We start from the raw sequence: 16156 nt of genomic DNA on the forward strand, positions 1-16156 counted from the left end.
TGCAATAAATATACAGTACACACATCATCTTCAAATAATAGAAACAGGAGTATGCTTTTGGAGTGTTACCTTTTTCTCTAACCATATCTAAAGAGGCACATTAATTCTGTATATGCATACACTATTTTAAGCTCTTTATATATTTTCACTGTTTTTAATTCTTTATATACTTCCCTCACACACACAATCAAAGAAAGCATAACTTTACTGGGGTTTTCGTCAATAGGGATAGCAAGAGGATATTGTGTGACTTTTTGACCTTTAACACTAACATTTTAACTTAAAGTATGTGTGTGCTTTTAACTAAAAATTAACTGTGACTGAAAACATAACCTGTCCCTCAACTCACTGTGTACTTCTGTTTTCTCTCTGCCTTACTCTATCACTTTGTTCCTGTCTGTGCGTCCCCTTCTCACCCCCAACATGATGTACCTAGACTCCCTAGGACCATGTTACAGTGCAGTTTGAGTATCAAACGCCTCTTGCTTATTTTCCATTCAGTTGAGGAAGGTACACTGCCATGGTCTCAGATTTACTCTTCATTTTCCTTAATGCACGATTCAATGACTTCACTTAACTGGTGAATGTATTTTTAAGTGATAAATCAAGAGCCTGGTAGATCTAGGCTTTTGAATTCATTTTGGCCTGTTTGGTACTGTTCTTTGGTACTGTTCCCCCATCTCTTTTTTTTCTTGGCGAATGTAAAACAAACAATCAACCTCTTACAATGACTGTAAGGACGAGCATTTGTGAAGATACCTGGAAATGGTCCTTCCCTCAATATTCTTTTACACCTTGTGCTATACAGAGTTTTTATTCAAGAGTTGTATTTGAAGATCTGAGAGGAGGGAGAATGCAGAAATTTTCTAAATAAAATATGCACATAGCCATAGATGGAAAGTGAACTTGAAGCTTCAAGTGAGATGGTTGAGGAAACAAATGAAGCTATGCTCAGATGACGTACAAACTTGTAATGGAAAGGCAGTAATCACTGGGCTATATGTATATAAATGTCATGAGTACTTAATGAATCTGTGGCCAGATGGCCTAGTTGATTAAAGGATGTTGCATCTACTTGGTCACTCAAATGACCAGGGTGGAGTGGCCCTCGTATGCCAAATATTTTGCTTTTCTGTGGAGACAGAAGATGGAGTAGTGTGGTCCCTGCTGGTAAGAGACCCAGGGTCAGATGTGGGAGCCACTTACAGAGTGCAGCACCATAGTTTATGTGCACGGGAGAGGAGCCCCATGTCAAAGGGCAGACAAGGGGTAGGTAGCTTAGCCTCTAGGGACATTGGGTTGGGCATGGTGGGAATCAGGAGACTTTCTGGAAGAGGTGCAGTTAAGCTGACTCTTCCTTGATGAGTTACCCAGGTAAAGGGAAGAGGGGACGGGGGGAGGTGTTTGGGCAGAAAGGACGATCTGAATAATGTCAATGAGGCAAGAAATTTTATGTACAAATGCTTAGGTGTGAATAAAGGGTGTGGGAAGAAGACCAGGTTAAGGAGAGAATCAAATCCCAGATAAAGAGTCCCTTCTGTCTTGCAAAGAAGACAGTCTGGTGCCAATGAGACCAAACTGAAGACTGAGAAATAGAACGGTAACAGTATCAGAGATACAGATCCTACCTTAAATTTATGTGCTGTGATGATTATTATTATGTTGCAAAATGTCTTCATGAATATTCTCATTTGACAGAGAGAGCCTAGCAAGGTGTAAGTAGGGTAATAATACTGTGAAAATTAAAGATGAGAAAAATAATAGGGATTTTAGGAATTTGACCAACATCTTATAACTTGTTGGTACCCGATCAGGGCTGGGTCAGGGATTTTGTACCATGACCGGTGCAGTACACACCACCTGCCCGTGTAACCAGGGCATCTTAGCTCAGGGTAATACCCTGAAATCCAGGCTTCCCACCTGTGGGGTTGGTCAGATGGATTTGTGTTTGGCAGAGTAGGGCAAGGCCAACTCCATTGATGGGGAAAAAACTCATATTGTATGTATTACTCATTCTCTTCACATGAGAGAAACAGAATAAGGAATAATAAAAAATTATAAGCAATATTAGTAATTAGTAAATAATATATTTCTAATGATAGTATACTAATTATAATAAGCACCAGTAACACGGATTACAAATACATTTATTTCGAGGGCCAAGCACCAAGCTCTTTCCGTTTACCTCTCAAACAATCCCATGGGGCAGGTACTGCTATTGCTCCCATTTTACAGGTGAGCAAAATGAGGCTGGGCAACGTGCTCAGGTCACACCAGTGACAAGTAGAAGTGCGATGACGCTGAGGTCTGTTGACGTCACAGCCCAAGTTCATCACCACCGTGTGAAACTGCCTTTCTCATGCACTGCAGCTTCACTTGTACAACACCTGTGCTGTACCATATGTGAATTGTTGATATTTAATAAACCATATGGGGACTTCTTTCTCTGTTCCAAGAATTCTGCTACAGAGGCTGCTGTTCTGTAGCTAAAGGAACCCCATTCTGGAATGTTTACTAACTACTCCTTGGTCCTGCTGTTTAAAAAATAAAAGGAAGGGGAAAAAAGCTAAATGTCTTAGACCTTAATAGAATTTGGCTTACTGTTTCTTATTTCATCTTCAGGGGTGGGAGCTGTCATGGAAATCTATTAGAAACTGTCCCTTAAATATAAACCTGAAGTGCAAACCAAAGGAACGATGGAAGCTGAACACACTGAAAACCTGTTAATTTTCAGTAGTGTTTGAACTTCAGGTTTGGCTTCTGTTCCCAAGAACCCAACAGGATGCAGGGCTGTCTTCTTGCATTTCAATGTGTTTGCAGCTATTTTCTCTCTCCCTGTTGTAGGGGACGCATAATCAGGTATTAAGATGTGACAGAATGATGGAAATGAGGAAGTGAAGAAGGCACATGGGAAGGCAGTAATTAACCGGAATGCATATTTATCATAGTCTGTCATTGTTTACAAACAATATAATGACTCCTGATTGTGGAATTAAACTCCAGGCTTCTAGTTTGTGAAGTCAATCAAACAACCCCAGCAGGTGCAGATCAGCAGAAGGACTAACAAAGTATGTGTTCTGATATACAGGATAGAGCTGGAGACATCTTCTGTCAAAAACTGATTGATTGCTGAAGATTTGAATAATCAGTATATCTGGATGCCTTAACCATTGACACAGCCATGGCGTAACAGGGAAGAACGGGACTTAAAAGAAACAGAAACAGAAGCATCCTCCATTCTAATACCCAGCCTGGACAAATCCTTTGCTTTCCTGACCCTCACTTTCCTCATCTGTAAAATGGGAATAAGGGCATCTCTCTCACAGGGTCCCTGCTCTCCATCTCCCTGCTTGACAGTCACCATCATGAGTCCATGCGTGGACTCCATGACAGCCTCCTACCTGGCTTCCCTACCTCCGTCCTCACTCACCTACAATCTGTTCTCTAGAGAGCACCATGAGTAAGCTCATAACGAAAATCAATCACATCTTGTAATTCCTCTATTAAAACCATCATTCCTTTTTCCCTGGTATAAAATCCTAACTCCTGGCTGTAGCCTTTGAGGTTCTGTACAGTTGGGCCCCCGTTTCTCTCTCCAACCTGATTTTCCATCATTTCTCCTCTCAACATTTTCAAGCCATGCAGGTCTTCTTTCTGTTTCTTGCACATTCTGTCTTATTCACATCTCAGGACCTTCTCCTCTGATTTTTTGCTTGTAATGACTTACGCCTGGTCTTCACAGGCTGTCTTCTTTTGGACAGTAGGTCCCCTCTGAAATATCAGCTTCTTTGGAGATACTGTCCGACCACTCTATTGATTGCAACTCTCTCTCTCCAACTCATTCCATCATATTATCTTGTTTTATTTTCTGTGTAGCCCTCACTACCTGAAATTTTATATTTTACTTGTTAACTGTTTATCTTCCTTACTAGAACACAAAATCCCTGTGGCCACCTGGGTACCCATTGCCTAAGAGTGCAATCAAATATTAATTTAGTGCTGAGTGAACAAATGTGAGGATCAAATGAGGTATAATCAATGGAAATGGCTCCCTAATCTATTGTGTTGCACAACCACTCGGTTTCATAATTTCTTCTCTCCTGCTAAGTCATTGTCAAAATGGAATGAGCGTAATTTTCAGCCAAGAACTCTTTCAAATGGGAACTTACTTTCTAGGGACTTATAGTTTAATGAAAGACCAGATGAGTACAAAGAGTAAAATAAATTATTTTACAAAAAAAAAAAAATTAAGATACCCTATATTCACTTTGCCAAGGTCAGCTTTCTCTTTTGCACCATGTAATTCTATATACCACGCTATATAACTGTATGGATGCACGTATGTCACAGAGAGTTATTGAAACAAGGGATATGTATAGAATTAGAGGAGAATCTTGGGAAAAGGGAATTTGAAATACTGTTGATGCAGGGAGAGAGCAGGATTTATCAATTTGGACATTTTACAGGCCTGTAAGAATTCCCAAATTTCACTAATTACCTCCATCCTCCCAAACCTTCCAGTCCCTTTTTTTTCATATATCTTTTTGCCATTTGTATGTCTTCATTGAGAAAAAAAAAATCTATTCAGTTCCACTGCTCATTTTTAAATCAGATTGTTTGCTTATTTTGTTTGTTTGTTGTAATTGAGTTATATGAATTTTTTAATATATTTTACATGTTAACCCCTTATCAGATGCATTGTATACAAATATATTCTTCCATTCCATAGGTTGCCTTTTTATTTTGTTGGTTGTTTGTTCTGCTGTATAGAAGCTTTTTAGTTTGATATGGTCCCACTTAATTGATTTTTTGCTTTTGTTGCTCATGCTTTTGGTGTCACATCCCCCCCCCCCCAAAAAAATCATTGCCATGACCAGTTATCAAGGACTTTACTCCTATGTTTTCTTCTAGGAGTGTTATGGTTTTAGGCTTTATGTTTAATACTTTAATCCATTTTGATTTAATGCAAACTCTATCAAAATGCCAATGATACTTTTCACATAAATAGAAAAAAAATCCTAAAATTTACATGGAACCACAAGAGACCCTGCATAACCAAAGCAATCCTAAGAAATAAGAACAGAGCTGGAGGCATCACACTCCCTGGTCTCAGATTACATTACAAAGTGATAATAAGCAAAACAGTATGGCATTAGCATAAAAATAGACACAGACCAGTGGAACAGAATCAAGAGCCCAAAAATAAACTCTCACACATACAGTCAACTCATATTTGACAAGGGAGCCCAAAACACTCACTGGGGAAAGGCTAGTCTCTGCAATAAGTTGTGGTGGGAAAACTTTATAACCACAGGCAGAAGGATGAAATTTGACCCTTACCTTACACCCCTCTTCTGGTTCTAAGTTTTTTCCCCATCTATTTTCCAAATCTTAACAATTAAGAGTATGTTACTAAAGGTGTAATTACTAATGCAAAGGGGAAAATATATCTTATAACCAGAAACTGAGCAATGTAGAACTTTGGTCTAACTTTCCCATGGTTATCAGAGGAATCATAATATTTATTTTCTATCCCCTTTGATCTGGAAATCATTAGTGCTACTTTATACTGGTAGCACTCCTTTTCTTTCATTGCTTACTGGGTACATCAGTCAATCCACTTGAATATCTATTTTAAGTGAATTAACCATAGAGGTTATGGTGGGCTCCATAGTTGAAGGATATTGCTTCCTATAAGAAGGGTGCATTGGGCAATCTTATGAAGTTGTGCATTATGTGTAATTAATATGATTTAACCAAAAAAGGCAAATCATATATAAAGGAGTAGCAATGAACTATCATCACAGCGCACAATTTACCCCCTCTTTCAGGAATTCTTGTTGCTCTTAGAGCCAATGCATGTCATGAATGGCAATCCTTGCTCCAGAGCCAAGAGGAGAAAAATTTCTGTTTTAATGGGTTTGTTCATCAGCCATGTTTTCCTAAATATTATCAGTTATGTACATGGGATCAATTCTTTGGTAGGTAGGTGATGAGAGTAGAAAGTAGAGATATTGGATAAGTGATGGGAAGATGGGTTTGGGTAGAATGTCAATTGAAAGAAAAACAAAAACAGGAGATTACCTATAAAGGTATCTTTATTAAAATTACCCTTTAAATAGTTTACAACTGTGATTGACAGTAACATTTTCAATTTGGGTATCAAAGTCATCAACAATCTTTTTTTTTTTAAATTATGTGTTGGACATTGAACCTATTTGAGGTGTTGTGATCATGCTGTGGACAAATATCATTTAATTCTAACCTTCCTACCAGAGCAATGTTGTTATTTCCAACATTTTCAGATGGAGAAACTGCAAGTCACCAGCAGAGTTATGCCTTCTTCCTGTTTCTCTGACTCTAAAGCCCAAGTTCTGAACCACTAGGCTTTATTGCCTGCCTCGCTATGGAAATTCTGGAGTCAGACTGTCCAAGTCGGCACTACAGCTCATCTCTTAAAGACTTCATTTTAGTTGCTTAACTGCTCTGTGTCTCAGTCCACCCTTCTATAAAGTGTGGGTGACAGGAGAGCCTACTTCATAGGGATGTTGTAGATCGCAAATGAGATTCTGCAAGGAAAATGCACAACAACTCTCGGCTTGTTAGTAAACACCCATTATACGTTGTCTGTGATTATTACATGCTATGCATTTAGGCTGTGGCTATATGGGAAAATCCTAGGTTAAAGCCGCCCTTGTCCGATTTTGAAATCCTAATTAAAAGAATGGTAATTAGTCAGTGTCCAGTTGGCAGAGATACATGTTCAGGCTGAGCTGCTAAATTCTGTAAATCTTTCTTTTCTGTTACCATCTGCAGGTGGAAAATAGGTGCTCTTTGCATTTTATGAAAAGTGAAAAGGCAACTCAGTTTCCTTCCTTCCCTTTCACTGGCCTTCTTTTGGACCTCATAGGGAGTGAAATGGTTGGATCTCTGCCCAGTAAACTCCTTTCAGGAAGACACCATTTCACTGAAGCATCACACATACTGATGGAACAGGCGTTAGTCTTGGAACTAGACCTACTAAATATCAGTCCTAGTTTCGCCTTTCATCAGCTTTGTGACTCATGGGCAAATTAGTCAAAAATTATGAAATTCAGTTTCTTCATCGATAAGATAGGAGTAATATTTACCCTAGAGCAGTGATTCTCAGCTAGAGGTGACTTTCGTTGTCTTGACTGAGGAGCAGAGGTACTACTGACAGCTAATGGGTAGAGGCCAGGGATGCTGGCACACATCCTACGGCGCACAGGATTCAGCCCCAACGTCAGTGGTACTGAGGTACTGAGGTTTAGAAACTCTGCCTTAGAGTGTTGTTGCTTGAATGAAATAACAGTATTTGTGAAGCACTTAGCCTCGCGCATGACGTGTGGCAGGAGTTCATAATTCATTAATGTCATCTGCCAGGCGTTACTCACTAATGTGAGTTTCCAGGCTTCTGTCAGGTCCAAGCACTGTGATCAACTAATTCACCCAGAGGTGTCACACTAATTCCTCTGTCAATGGTATATGCAGTTAAAAAGTAGGCCTCTTAGAGGCTGATTCTGAGTGTGTCTCTATGATGGAATGTCAGCCCTTGGCACCTGGGGAAGTTTGGTTTCCCCTCACCTCCTCTTCCCCCACAAGGAGGCAGGAATCTGGCACTGTAATTTCTTACCTCTCCTCACTGGTTGTGAAGATCAGTGCGATGATGCAGGTAACGCGTCCAGCCCTGTGTATGGCGTAGGGTGGGTGTAAACGTAGGTCAGCGTTATCATCACTTAGTGTCTGTCTGTCTCTCTCTGTCCATTAGGCTTGTGGTCATATTAAAGGAATCTGCTTTCTCCACCCTGCTCGGTCCTGTGTTAATCACTGTGCTCAGTAATGAACTCTTCCTGAGAGCTTTTCTTCCCCAGATGATGGACTGCTGAGATAGGAAACCCTCCCCAGTTGGGTTTGATTTTGCCTACAAGGTCCCAGACAGGGCTCGAGACCTGCACCTGGGCTCTGACAGCACCGCTGGGCCCCTTTCTCTTTCCTTATTGTAAAACGAGGGTGCTCAGTGGCCTGGAAGGTCCCTTCTGGGTCTCTCACTCTGTGGCTCTGCCTGGGCCAGCCCACGGCGAGTTCTGCATCACACCCCGGTTGGCCTGCTCATGGCTGTGCTTCTCACGGTCCGAAGTTTTCTGGTTACCTTCGACTTCAAAGCCGTTTATGACTAATAAATGTTCTAAGACAGTTCTTTTATTTTATCTGTGATTCTCAAAAAAATCACAGTGTTCTCTGGCTCTTAAACCACTGCTCTGGGTTAATTTGGCTTTTTTTTTCTTTCACCAGGAAGCTCAACAGAAGTTTATGTTTGCTTTTACCAATAAGCCATAGATTATTGTATTTTGATTTTACCCTCTTTGGGAAGGTATCATATATTGGTTGGTTATTGAAAATTCCTTAAGCAGTATTGGCAAATGTTAAATCTTATTCATCTGGCAAAGGGCTTTTTTTCCTGTGCTAATTAAGTGCGTGCTTCAAACACTGTTGATTGCTGCCAGGGCAGCCCGGGTAGAACGAAGGCCGGCGGAGGGGTGTGACATACCCTGACATCAGGACTCTTCAGCCTTCATTTACTTTATTTTCACTTCTCTCCAGTGAACATGGGGAAGGGAGCTGAGGTTTCTTTTATAAATATAATGATAAAAGACCCATGAAAATCTACATTTTCAAGTTGTCTAATCAATTGATTAATTTCTAAAGTTACTAAAGGGCTGGAAACCCTGGGACTATCACATCTTAAAGTCAGTACTTTAACCCTTTTGGCTTCTTAGTGTTTTTTAAATGTTTCTAGTAGAAAATCCTCGTGACGTTGAATAATGTGTCCACCAAAAAGAGCAGAGACTTGGTATTAAAAGAGATCTGGGTTTGAATTCTCAATCTTCCACTTGTAAACTCAGTAACTTTGGATCAGATAGTTAACCATTTTAAGCTACAGTCTCCTTGCCCATAAAAAGAAAAGAGAATACATTCCACTTAACAGAGTTATTGTGAAGGTTAAATTATCGAAACTCCTAAGCACAACGCTAGGCACTTAGGGTCCTCAACAAATGAGAGCTATTGTTTTGATGCTAGGTTTCTGGTTTTCGAGGTACAGCTATTATCTCGTTCACTGTTGGAGTAGCTGGGTACAGCAGGTGGTAGTATCATTACCTTTGTGTGTCTTTTGAGAGTGTTAGTCAAATTTGTTGGGACTAGTGTAGCAAAGAGGCTATGATTCCAGAGAAGAAACAAGTTACCTGCAAAGTGGCTCAGAAAAGTGATTGTACTTGTGCCCTAAAGCACAGGCCAGTGTCAGTGCTGGAACTGCACACGTGCTGAGAGCATGGAAGGTAAGCTAGACAGATATTAAGTGTTTCTATGAATTTGATGTCATATTCAAGACTTACTGTAAGTAACACAACATGAAATTTCCCTAGATTAGGCAAAAAGAGAATTTCTTGGCTTATAAAATCATAAGCCTAGAAATGGGACCAACTTGTGATACCGCTAGATGGAGGGCTTGGTCTCTTGACTGTTCCTCTTCTTCGTGCATGACTGTCCTCTCCAACCAATACGGAAGATAGCCAGTGAACTCACATTCTCCTAGCTTGGCGTGTTCCGCATCATAGAACAGATATTACCCATCAGTTTCAGCAAAACAGCCCCAGCAAGGACTCCAGTTCACCCAACCTGGGTCACATGACCATGCCTGAATCACCCACTGTGCTTGGGAGATAGGAAGTTCACACGTGGGCCACATGTCCTCCTCTTGTGGCTAGGCACGGCACCATGGTTGACAGCCCCTTCAGGACACCATGGAATAGGGAAAGGGCAGCTCCCTGAAGGAAAAGAAGGATGTTTTTACTGGAAAGGGGAGACAAACAAACCTTATAATAATTTCATATACGTTTCATTCTAAGAGAGAAAAGACTGTGAGATATTGATTGAGAGGAGTTGTAGGGGAACTTATTATTTAGGGGACTTGTTCAAGCTTGTGAAAACTGAAGAAGAAAATCGTGAAAGGAAGTGGCCAGGACGAAGGGGACTGAGTGGGAAAAGGGGATGAGGATGGGCTCCAGAGCTCCCTATGAAATGGCTGAGAAGGGCTTTGGGGGACAGGAGTAATTAAATATGATCTTAGCTGAAAAATGCTGAGGCTAAGAGGAGGAAATACAATAAGGAGGAAGAAAGCAAGAAAAGGACACAAAGGACCTGGAAAATGAAATAAGTGTGTCGTTAAGGAACACTTGAAAGAGCAAGGCGGTAGAGCAGGAGGTTAAAATTCAGGATTTCTTGCCATGCACACAGCATTGCACTGCTTTATTTAGAGAGAGACCTTAAAGGTGAAAATCCTGAGCTAGGGCGGTGTCTGAACTTCAACAAAGTGGAAAATTACGTGCCTAGAGACCATAGTTGAGTGGCTAGGAAAGTTAATTTTTACTTAAATTGTATAATGCCTTTAGGGATTTGGGGATATTAATAGATAATTATGAGTGATAATTAGCTAATATATATATATCCAATTATTCAGTTCTGGATGGATTTTGCCATTATTTCTGTTGGTGAGCATGCTTTTTGTTTTTGTCACATGTATATTAAATGTCTAGTGATACGCTTAAATATTTTCCATTCTAATAACCTTTGCATATCTTTTTTTTTTTTTGGCAGAAGGTTTACTGCCTCTCACATACACTCTAAGCCAAAAATGACTTTCCGTATGCATCATCCATTTCCTCTTCCATTCATTTTCATGCAGGTATTTCCCGAACATCTACCGTGTGCCCCAGAGTGAGCATTAGAATTCACAAGGGAATAGACATAAGCCTTAACACAGGCAAACAGACATTAGACCAGCCTAGAAACACATCCATAGTTATGCAGTGTGGTTGTGTGATGGAAACGGGCTGGAGGTTGGGACTGGCTTAAACTGTGTTGGGGGAGAGAAATATAAAGAGCTTTGAGAAAGGAATGTGTAAGCCGAGCTCTTGAAGACAAAAAAGAGCTGAAGAGGTGAAAATCAGAAGAATGAGTGCTGCTGGCAGAGGGAAGAGCCAGTGCAGAACCCTTAGTAAAGAATAAGAAAGGGCAGTAGGGCAGCAACTGAACTGAGGCGATGATTCTTTTCCTTCCCTTCCCTAACTCCTCTATTAACTCACGTGGTCCAGCAAGTCAAGAGCTGTGTCTTTTCTGCTGCATCCCTGGTGGGGTCAGTGTGCTGTTACTAAGCTGTTGTCTCTCAGCTCCAAACCCACCCCTCTCTACTGTGCAGTGTGATGCTGGGGCTAGGATTCAGCTCACCACCCTTTTCATTGACCCAACTGGCTTCCTGTTAGGTTCTGTCCATAGGGGGCGCTAGGGGAAGACTGTAATACAGGGAGAGAAGGACTCCTTTGTTTCCTGCTCATCAGCATCATCCCAGAAGCAGTTGGTCCCGGTTCCCAATTTTGTTTCTTTTTCTGTAATCCCCAGACCAGGCCACTTCAGAGAGACCAGGACCAGCAGGCAGGGTGCCCTTCTCAGACACCTGGGTCCCACCTCCACAGGATGCCTCTGGCAAGGTTCTGGTTCTACTAACCCCATCGTCTCCCCAGCCCTAAGGGAGGTAGCTGCCTCTTGCGGTCACTATCTTGGACTCCTCCATGCCACTTTTTTGCATTTTCACTCCTCCAACGTCTGCTTAAACAATTCCTGGTATTAAATTCTCCCTGTTAAGACAACAGGTGGAATGTCTGTTTTCCTAACTGGCCCTGACTGATGCATAGGTAGTTTCACTGTTTGCAGTTGCCCAAACTTGCCACCACTTAATGAGGGTCCCCAGCTGGGCCCATCCAAGGCCAAATGTCCATGAGTGGAAAAGGTCCGTCGCAAGCAAGAAATGATGTGATGGTCAAGCTGGAAGATGCATTTTGCACAGTCTGCCTGTTTCCAATCTCCACTGTGCAATATCTTTTCCAAGGCTGGCAGAATTATAAAAGTATCAATTTGGGCATTATTGACTTTTCAGCTGGGATACCAAGAAAGTGTTTCAGCAGCCTCGATAAATTAAATCTGGCCACCTAGCTCCCAGACTGGCAGGCTCCTACATCATTGACAGAGAAGACAGGGGAAAGCAGTTTTCCCAGCTGTTGCTGTAAATGATGTGCATTGTGTTCGCAACCATTAGCAGGTGGAGGATTTGAAGTGTGGGTAGATTGCAGAGCTGCCTCTTTTAAAAATGCATAAGCACTTTGTGAGTTTGCTAAGTCATGTTTCACTCAGCTCGGTTTGAATTTTTCATAGGGGAGAAAGATTCTGTAGTCTTTCCTCTTCTATTCCTTCTTTGTCAGTAAGAACTTAGGGCTACAGTGGAAAGGGGCCAAGTCCAATCATATAATTTTCTTGATTGGTCCTCAATTTTTTCCAAGTTGTAAAATGTTGGAAGATTTAGTGTTTAAGGACTTGAGTCTATTGAGTTTCCTGCCCTTCCCCGTTTGATCCAAAAGACAGATTCCTCCAGGCTCTGGGTTTAAATTTATTCGATGTGTCTTCCAGTAAAATTTTACCCTGGAAGACTCATCCATTTGTGAAATCCTAAGCACTGCAAACTGTAAAGGAGCCTTCTATCCAAAGTGATGCCCTGGTCCCTCACTATCTACCAGACACTGTATGTGCTAGCGGTTACTCTCCACTCCCAAGACAAAGGCAGACCTTACGAAATGCTCGATAGATACTTCCCTAATGAATCTCGTTATAGCATCAGTGCTCTTCCTAACGTGATATTCCAGCCAGACCTCAGCATCCGTTGTACAGCATGTTAGTGGCAGCATCACCATCATATCTAACAAGCTCCTGACTGGTTTTGTTCCCGTAGGTCAGTGTCTGGCTTCTAGTAGAATTAATGTATATGGTGATTGAAATGCTTATTGGATGCCACAAACCATGAAACACCTTTGCCTTAAATTTTTCATTTAATTTTCCTAAAACCCTTATGAGGAAGATACTGTTATGAGCCTTATTTTTCAGACAAGGAAGCTGTGGTTCAGGGAGGTAAAGTAACTTATCCAAGCTGACACATTGTGGGGCCTGATTCTGGAGCCTGAAATTTCTCTGCTCTGCTATCAACTTCATATAACTCAACACATGTGTTTGTCTCACGCATTTAATCATCAGACATTTATCAAACCTCTATTGTGTGCCAGGCAGCAAAAATTGATGTCCAACAAATTCAACAATGGTTTGCTTAAAAATAAGGATGAGCTATTAGCCTCTTTGGCCAGCAACTAGTTAATACAGCCCCTCAAAAGGCAGCAGGTGTTTTTCTTTTTTATTATCAATGAAACAGACTTCTCTTAGAATGAAATGGTTTTCTCTCTGTGTCTGACTAATCAATTGTAACCTATTTTCTCCACAAATGGAGACCAAATATTGAAACCTCAGGAAATGGGGAGCAAAAGTATGTTGCAATCTGAAGTAGCAAGGTATTTAGGAGATCATGGTTTGCTGTGATGGAGGGGATTCTAGAATACCCTGAGTTACATAATTGACCTTTCACAGATCTTTCCGCCCTTTCCAGGGTTGGTGAGCACATGTCAGTGGGACTGCAAGGGCAAAAGGGTCTTCTGTGTTCTGGTTTAAAACTTCGGTCTTCTGTGGTTAAACTCTTGGTATGGGTAGCATCAGACAATGCTTCCAAAAAAGAAACAGCATGGTTCTCGTCTTACATTTTGGTTATTTTTCAAATTTCATAATGACTCTTCCCACAGCAACTCCCACTGGACTGTATTAATCCCATCGTCTTCCTTGATTTCAACCTAATATATAGACTTCGGAAGCCATCTTACAAATTATCTTTCCAAAAGAGTAAAAACATTCAAATGTACTCATAAAATATTGAAACATGTGGTAGTCTAATAGGCTCCCCTAAAATTAAGTTGTTCCATTTCCCTTTAATAGTGAAAGTGCTTAGAATAAGTAGAAAGTAATGAGAGAGTAATACTTCTGTTTTTCCCGGAAGCTGGAAGATCCCAGCTGACATTTAAACCCCTGCTCATCCCAGCCGTTCAGGCAGGAAGCAGCGCATCCGTGCCAGGTTCTTGGCTGGGACAGGTAGTGGAGGGCTGCGTGTAGTTTTCCACATGAATACACAGAACTCCCTCCCATGATGGTGTTTGTGTTGTGAAAATGCCTTTTAGAAAAGCCTCGGGTTTCGCTCCAAGTCCGCTGAACGGGATGACTTTACCATGAGGAAGGTAACTCTTGGGCAGGGAAACACAGGCTTGTATTTCTTCTGGTTCAGCTGGGTTAATGGCCAAAGTATTTTGTCATCTTCTGTAAAGGTAATAGGCAGGCGTATTCTAGCACATAGTTCCTCTCTTTTCTTTCACCTGTTCCTCTTTCTTTTTTTAGAAGCTGAGTTCAGTTTCTGAACTTTTCTCAAGAAAGGGCAAACTAGATCAGCTCTGACTTGATGTGATTACTTTTCCTTGACCCAATTCATTAGAGACTTTTCTCCATTGAGTCATATTAGTATGGGGATGGCCAGGTTTGCAGAGGCAGAGGCAGATTCTGCCTTCTGAAGAAGAAAAAACGTTCACCTCAGAATCTAGGCTGGCAGACAGAAAACGTTTCCTATCACTGATGTTTTCAGTCACCAGCTGGTACATGTTGAACAGTTCTTCTGTTGCACGGAAGATATTTATTTGTAATAGCCTGAGATAACTAGGATATTACTGCTGGGGTGATTCCTTTTGGCTAATTGGATTGTTGCATTTCACTTAATGGGTATATAAATACAATGATTCCACATTTTAAAAAGTGGTTTGAAGGAGCAGACATATATTTGAGATACTTTTGGCATTGTGATTTACAGGGACTGTTTCTTTTTTTTCACTCTCGCTGGAAAAAATGTAGCAACTGCTATAAATATTTACATCATTTAGATACAAAGAGGACAGGCATTGTACAAGAAGACAGGATATAACTCTCCTAATAGTTTCCGTTCTAGGGCTCCTCTACTTTGACCACATTAGAAATGACAGTAAAATGGGATCTTTTTAATGTGACTTATATTCATGGGAATAAGATAAAGTGCAAATCAAAACTGGGTCTCCTTTAAAACATATAAACATACTATATTATCCATGTCCTCAATATTAGCGTCATAAAGTGGATTGATTTCCCTTTATTTTTTATGGCTTAAATGCAGAGTACTATATGAAGTACCCAGTGTATAACCTGTGATCATCAAACAGTATTAAGTTCATAACTCCAAGAAGACTATGGTTGTTCAGAGGGTGGAGGGCTGGGAGCAGTGACTTACATTTAGGAAATTGCTTTGTGCCATGATTGGGGGTTTTTTAGTTCAGGGAGCCACCAACTGTGTATCTGAAAAATGGCTCTCCCTCTAAATAGCTGAATGCAGTACTATGAATCAAGCCGCAGGGAAACAGGGATAGAGGAATTCACACTGGCTTAGATATAAATGTAGGGGCTCATGTAAGTGAAAAGCTCAGTGACAGGTCTGCCTTCAGGTATGGCTGGATCCAGGTATTTACACATTTTTACTAGAATAGTCTTTCATTGAATTTCTACACTGTGACCCAAGCTATTTTCTGCAATTACAATAATGGACACTTTACTGTGTCTACCTCAGGGAGCTTATGGCATAGTAGCTGAGATGCCGAAGGTAGAAAAGAATTACAACAAACATGATATGTACAATAATAAAGGCACTTACAAAATAAAACCATAATTCAGAGTTAAACTTGACAAATATTTCTGAGGAGAGATGAACAAGGACTTAGAGAGAAGTTACAAAATTGTTTTGAAAGAGAAGCAGGAATTTCATAAACAGCCTTGATTATAGTATTTGGGAGATCTGTATTCAAATCTGAGCTCTGCCATTTACAAATTGTGCAAGTTTCTTACATTTCCAGGGCCTTAGTTTCTTTGTATGGAAACTGGGAGTGGAGTTACTTTCTTAGAATTACCATGAGGGTCTGGCGAGTTGATGAGTGCACAGAGCTACATGGGGCTGGTGCAGAGTAAGCCTCCCTGACTGGTAGCTGTCATTGCACTCTCATGGACTCCCCCTGTTGTACCTGCCTGCAGTGATGCAGGGCATTAGATTAGAGTTTAATCGGCCTCAGTAAAATCAGCTAGCATTGAGTGC

At 40.9% G+C, this 16156-nt stretch overlaps 1 protein-coding gene across 1 annotated transcript in view; it reads left to right on the forward strand.

Annotated features, from left to right (window-relative positions):
- The window catches only part of KCTD16 (potassium channel tetramerization domain containing 16), a 244851-nt gene that overhangs the window by 216305 nt on the left and 12390 nt on the right, over positions 1–16156 (forward strand). The gene's annotated exons all lie outside the window — the stretch shown is intronic.

Source organism: Camelus dromedarius, chromosome 3 (genome assembly GCF_036321535.1).
Source record: "Camelus dromedarius isolate mCamDro1 chromosome 3, mCamDro1.pat, whole genome shotgun sequence".
Lineage (NCBI taxonomy): Eukaryota > Metazoa > Chordata > Mammalia > Artiodactyla > Camelidae > Camelus > Camelus dromedarius.